The sequence below is a fragment of the Acomys minous genome, assembly GCF_964271855.1.
Source record: "Acomys minous genome assembly, chromosome: 17".
Classification (NCBI taxonomy): domain Eukaryota; kingdom Metazoa; phylum Chordata; class Mammalia; order Rodentia; family Muridae; genus Acomys; species Acomys minous.
The window spans coordinates 34,795,199-34,801,301 of NC_140500.1; the positions used below are offsets into that span (position 1 = coordinate 34,795,199).

The following is a 6,103-nucleotide window of genomic DNA, read 5'->3' on the forward strand; positions in this document are numbered from 1 at the left end:
CTGAGTCCAATGTTGTTTTCTCTCTGAATAAAACCAATAATAACTTATAACCAAGTCCCAATGAAAACAAACATCTATAGCTGAAGAAAGCAACCAAAAACTTACCCAACTCTCCTGAAGTGAAATAGGACATCATTCTCTTAAGGTTTCTTCTGGCTGATTTGCGAGAAATAATAACTTTGTAGGGGCCCAAATAAAATTGGAGAAAATGGTAAAACAAGCTAGTAATAGCATTTGTGGTCCAGTTTGTAAATGTTGAGAAAGTCAAGGGTTAATTAGAGTCCTGTGTGGGCAGTCTGAAATGCTGGAGCAATTGGGATTGGAACATTTCTTTGAAGCTGTCCTGGGAGCTGCCCTGTTCTGATGAGGAACAGCAACTGAAGCACTTGATGCTGGAACATGAAGGATGCAGGATGTCAGTGTCCAGCATGATGAGAGGAATGAATCCTATCAGGTCTGATCCAGCATAAGCATCTGGTCCTTTTTTTCTGAAAATATATAATTTCTCACAAGCACTATATTTCCTTTATATTTCTCTCTTAGGTTTGGAGATAAGGGCTGAAAAGAAAGAAGGGGGGTATAAAAATATATAGGAATGATAGGAAAGAAAGTAGATTATTGAATCTACTCCTCAATATAATGCCTTAATTGTTACTCACAAAGTTTTTTTTTTATGTTTGCTTTATTTATTTCTTGGGAGGGGGAAGGGGAGGTGGAGAGATTAAGAAAAGTTTGTTTCCTGCTTCCAAGAACATGCCCAGACAGAAGAAATGTATTCTCATTGCATATGGACAAGCACTGCTCTCCCAGGACAATCTGAATATAAGACAATGTGACAGAATGCATCTCTCTGAAACACAGTGCTCTCATCTGGACACATGGGCACTCCATGGGCCCTTGTTCAAGGTGACAGCAACTGTCACTTAGCTTCAACAACTAATTTAAAGTAACAAATGCAACTTGTCTTAGCCTTGTGGCAGGACAGGTCACTAAGGAAGCGCTCAGCAATGATGGCCTCCAACTTTACAGCTCATGATGACGATGCGTTTACTTAAGGGGCTGCTGACGCTAAGAACTGTGCCATGTGTGAATAAGGAAGGAACTCGAAGTCAGGACGTCAAGTAGTTTTTAATTCACTGGTGTAGAATTTTGTATTTTGTTGAAAGTTTAATTTTGATACATTGTTATAAAATTCAAAAATAGTATTATTCTTCACACACATTATATATTTTTACTTTAATATGAAGTTTTGTATCCATACACTCAACTATAATACAAGGTTTACTTCCAATAACTTGAAACTGCTATTACAGGCTGCTTAGGATAATTAAGTAATACAAGTTAATTGTTAGTTAATCAAATCATGGTTATGTCACTTACTAGTCTATTTTTATCACAAGAATATAGATCCTAGGTTTAACAAAAGCATAAGATTCTATAGATAGATTAGGTAAATTAGTTAGATAAGGTCTTCAAAAATATCAAAGACCTACAGAATATGGCATTTAAAGATGTTTTTATTATTTTAAAGATTCATTGACAATAGGATAGGTTAACTCCTGACAGCTCCCAGCCCACCTCAAAGAAGTTGCTAAACATCAAAGAACCTTCATGTGGAGATGGCTTCAAATGTGGCAAACAAGCCACTGGGCAAAATGTCCTCATTTCTACCACAGACAGAATTCTGCTTTAAAAAATGGGCGAGCTTAGATGCAGGCAGAGTTGACAGCCAACCTCTACCAAGATAAGGTAAGCAGATCCTCAATATTTCCTGCCTCACAAATATGTCTGTCAGATATATTGGGCCAGAAAGCTGAAGATGGTGTTCTAATGTTGTAGAGAGTTTGGGTGGCCATTCAGTCATCAAACTATCTCTTGTCATTTTCTCATTTTGGAAGCTGCTAACCTACACTTCATGTTTACTCAGATAGTTAGCTTTATTCCTTCTCAAGTCTCTGATGGGGTTGAATACCAGATAGTTTAGTTTTACAATTATGCTTAGTTGTTTTGGGCTTAAGATATTTTTAGGTCTAGATACATGTTTTAAGTTGATAAAGTTTAGATATGATAGATAAGAAAGATGTTTTCCTCAAGGCTTCCAAATACAAACAAACAAAACACCATGAATATACATTTATATAATTCCTGAATGTTTTGTGGTTCTTCTTGCTGTAGGTAGTTTATTGCATCATGTATAATAATATAAAAGTATATGTAAAAAGGACAAATAATTTTAAAAGAAAATAAATCAAATTCAAAAAATATGTTCCCCTTATATACATGCATTTATTTAAAAATCCAAATGCTTACACAGTTTAAGACAACAACTTAGGGGTTTTGTAAATTTCAAATTGGAATCGCAACAGGAGTGGAAAATTGCTGTGACATTAATAACTAATGACACAATCAAAACTGATTTATGACTGATTAACAAATATAAAAGTGAAATTTAGAGTTGAACGGGAATAAAATCCAAAATGTACTGAAATCTGGAGAGAAATTGCGCATTTATTTGTAATATTCAACTTTGTTTTTAAATCATTTCAGTGAACCATGATAAAACACACAAAATAGTTATTGTTACTTTTCTAGGGTAAAGAGTGATGTACCTTTTACTGAATTTTCATATTAAACATCTCAGGAAGGGCTTCTGAAGTCCTCTTAACTGTGTGTTGGATTCCTTCCTTTCTTTCTATATTAGAACTGCAGACAATAAATACCAACCAAAGAGCATACATAGGCTGGACTTAAATCCCCTACACATGTATACATATGTAGCACATGTGCAGCTTGGAAGATAGAGAGAATGGGGGTATGAGAGTGGGCTTGTGAGAATAGGAGGGAAGGGGCTGGGATCAGGTTGTAACTGATGATGATGATGATGATGATGATGATGATGATGATGATATATATGTGTGTGTGTGTGTGTGTGTGTGTGTGTGTGTGTGTGTGTACATATATACATATATAATCAGAAAGAACAGTTCTAGGTAACTTCAGCAATATATATTAAATGGAACAGAATAAGAATGAGGTTCTTGCAATGTCTGGGTGGCAGAATCAAACAGAAGGTCTTTTTGAGACTATAACCACTGGCTGCAGGATATAAAAGATTCTCCTAAAGGCTTCCATGTTAAAGATATACAGCATTATTGGTGGTAATACTTAAAAAAAAAAATGAGTGGATCATGAAGTCTCTGTGGACAGATTAGCAACTGAATGGACTAGTGGAAAGGGCTGGAACAGTGGAAAATGGAGCTTTTTCAAAGAGACAACTCACTGTAGGTTGCTTTTGGAAAATGCATCTTCAGATCCCTCCTCTCACTCACTTTGTTTCTTAGGTACTGAAGTTGTTGGCCTTGTGTATTCAGGTGCTAAATTCTGGCCCCCCCAAGATCTGGTTACAGTCCAGAGAAGTGAATTCTTATCCACACATCCAGACAATGTTGTATAAAACTTTGCCTCCCAATTATCTGATTGGTTAATAAAGTTGCTGACAGCCAATCACAGGGCAGAATAGGTGTAGGCCAAACTTCTATTCTCAGGCTTGAGGTCACAGGGAGGAACCACTAGGCGAGCAGGGGGAGGAGGCAGGAAGAGAGAGAGAAAGGAGATAGAAAGGATGTGACCTGAATGGAGCAGATCTAGCTAAACAGAACACTATACTTACAAGTATGGAGAGTGCAGGTAGCCAGACTAGCTTAGAAAATTAGCTTAAATTGTACCTGCCCAACTATTGTTCTTAAAGCTGGTTTAAATAAACCATTGGGTCTTTGTCTCAATCATTTGGAAATTAGCTGGGTCATAGAAAATATTCAACAACACTTGCCATGCCTTTTCTAGCATGACGCTCGAGTCAACCTGTGAATACACAAAATAAAATACATTATTTCTTTGTTAAGCTCATTATTTCAGATATTTCATTATACCTATGAAATCCTCACCAACAAATACATCATTTGGCTGACATATCACTCATGATAAAGGTGTAGTTCTCTGAAAAAGAATTTTTAGTTAACTCTACTTAGCATGGTTCCTCAACACATCAATTTCCTATATAACTAGTTTTATTGAAAATTCACCATCATCATGATTGTCATCCTTATCATCATCATCTATAATACAACATTAGTTTCCTTCTGGTCATTGGAAAATATATCTTGGCAGAAACACAGCTGGAGGTGGAAGAAGGTATTGGCAGATAAATATTCAGCATCTTCTTTATTTAACCCCTTCACCATTTTCTTAACATTTTTTCTCAAAGGTGAAGCCAAAAAAAAATTTTTTTAAAGCATGAGCTAAGCAAAGAATAAAATCAAGGATATCAGGCAGATGAGATGACTCAGTGCCTAAAAGAGCTTGCTGCCAAGCCTGACAGCCTGAGTTACATTCTAAGATTTCATGTAATGGGAGGAGAGAACAGAGTCTGGCAAGTTGTCTTCTGATCTCTAAACTCATGGATGCAGTGATGTACGGGCACACACACACATGCACACAAGTAAAATAATTAAAATTTATAAAATAAAAAAGGAGTCATTCCATAGTCCTTTGGGTCCTCCTTGCTTTGATTTACAAGATTCATGAATCTATCTCTGCTTCTGCAGTCCTTGGATGATGTCTTTGTATACCAGTTTCTTTATGTGGATGCTGGGAGTTGCAATAGCATCCTCATGCCTGCAAGGCAAGCAACTTTACTAACTGAGCTATCTCCCTAACCCCTAGTCTTTTAAATTTTTATATAACCATTCTTTATTGAGCCTGTTAAATTCTGCAAAGATAATGCCATTTCTTTTGTTTCTTTGGTATTGTGGAAATGTACCAGACTATTTCACAAACTTAAAATGCTCAATAAATGTGCTGAAAAGAAATCAGTTTCCTGATTTCTCTATCATTTGAGTTGTAGAAAGCAAAATGATAGTTTTTTTTACAATTAAAGTCTTCAAATTTTTTAGTTTTTAGAATTATGTGACTGGGGTGAATTACCCATACACTTTGGGGGCAAATATAAGAATATTGATACTGTACCTGAAAAAGCAAGTTAATTAACTTGCCCATTGGAATGTCCTAAATGCATAGAAACTGCAACGTGCCCAGGAGCTGTGCTACATCTGCCTCACTCCCTTCATGAAGAATATCAGTACTTGTTTGAAATATCACATCCAAGTTTTCTGCACTGATATAATCATCAAATTTCCAGAAGATACATACTTGAAATTATCACCTGGACATACTATCATAAAATGTAGCAATTATAAAATAAAAAGTAGTTAACAAAATTGCTGAACAAGACAATACTCCTGGAAAACAGGTACAAGTCTCTACTGCTAATTAAATGAATTTAAGAGAAAGTACACTGTGAATAATTATTCTGTACTGCAGCAATTTTTGAATAATTACTTAGAGGGCAAAGCCCACTATATCCTAACCAACACACACCCTTGACACCGACTCAATTTCTTTGTTCATTTCTTCAATGATGGGATGTGAACCACTCTCTTCCTGTATTGTGACATCCATTGATTCCATTAGCCCCCGCATTTTATGTCACAAACCAAACATTAATTGAACTACTGTTTCCTCTCAGCATTGAAAGAACTTTGTGGTTCATATCCATACAAACTGAAAAAAAATTTCAGATAAATCCAATATTAATAAATAGTTCAGACAAAGTAGTTTACCTCTAAAGAAGTTTACAAAAACACACAGTCAAGCCAAACTCGAGATGTTGCACACATTATTTTGCTGCTTGAGTTACACACACCATAGGAAAATCTTTTGTTCCTACTGCTTTGTGTAGCACTTAGCCTTCTAATTCAACAAACCAGAAACAAGAGGTTCTATACTTTTTGTGGTGGCCAAAGGCAGTCAATCTAAAGGAGAAATGAAAAGCACATTGTCTAATTTTAAATTTATCCATAAAAGGAGGAATTTAAAAATAGTTTCTGAAAAGTAAAATGTATTAAAAATATTCAGACCATTCAACAACAAAAATTCTATATGGAGATACTGAAGCCAGCCTGGCGCTGTTTAAAAATGTGCTTCAGTTTGGTTTCTTATGTCTTTGATCAGACACGTTCTCCTGTGAATCTCCCAAAAGCTGGCA

At 35.8% G+C, this 6,103-nt stretch overlaps 1 long non-coding RNA gene across 1 annotated transcript; it reads right to left on the reverse strand.

Moving 5' to 3' along the window:
- Positions 1-477: 477 nt before the first annotated feature.
- On the reverse strand, positions 478-5,842 carry LOC311588724. Its single transcript, XR_014776328.1, has 3 exons — positions 5,679-5,842; positions 3,726-3,861; positions 478-558 (listed from the first exon to the last, which is right to left on the reverse strand). It is a non-coding gene; the product is annotated as an uncharacterized lncRNA (long non-coding RNA).
- Between the last annotated feature and the right edge of the window lie 261 nt (positions 5,843-6,103).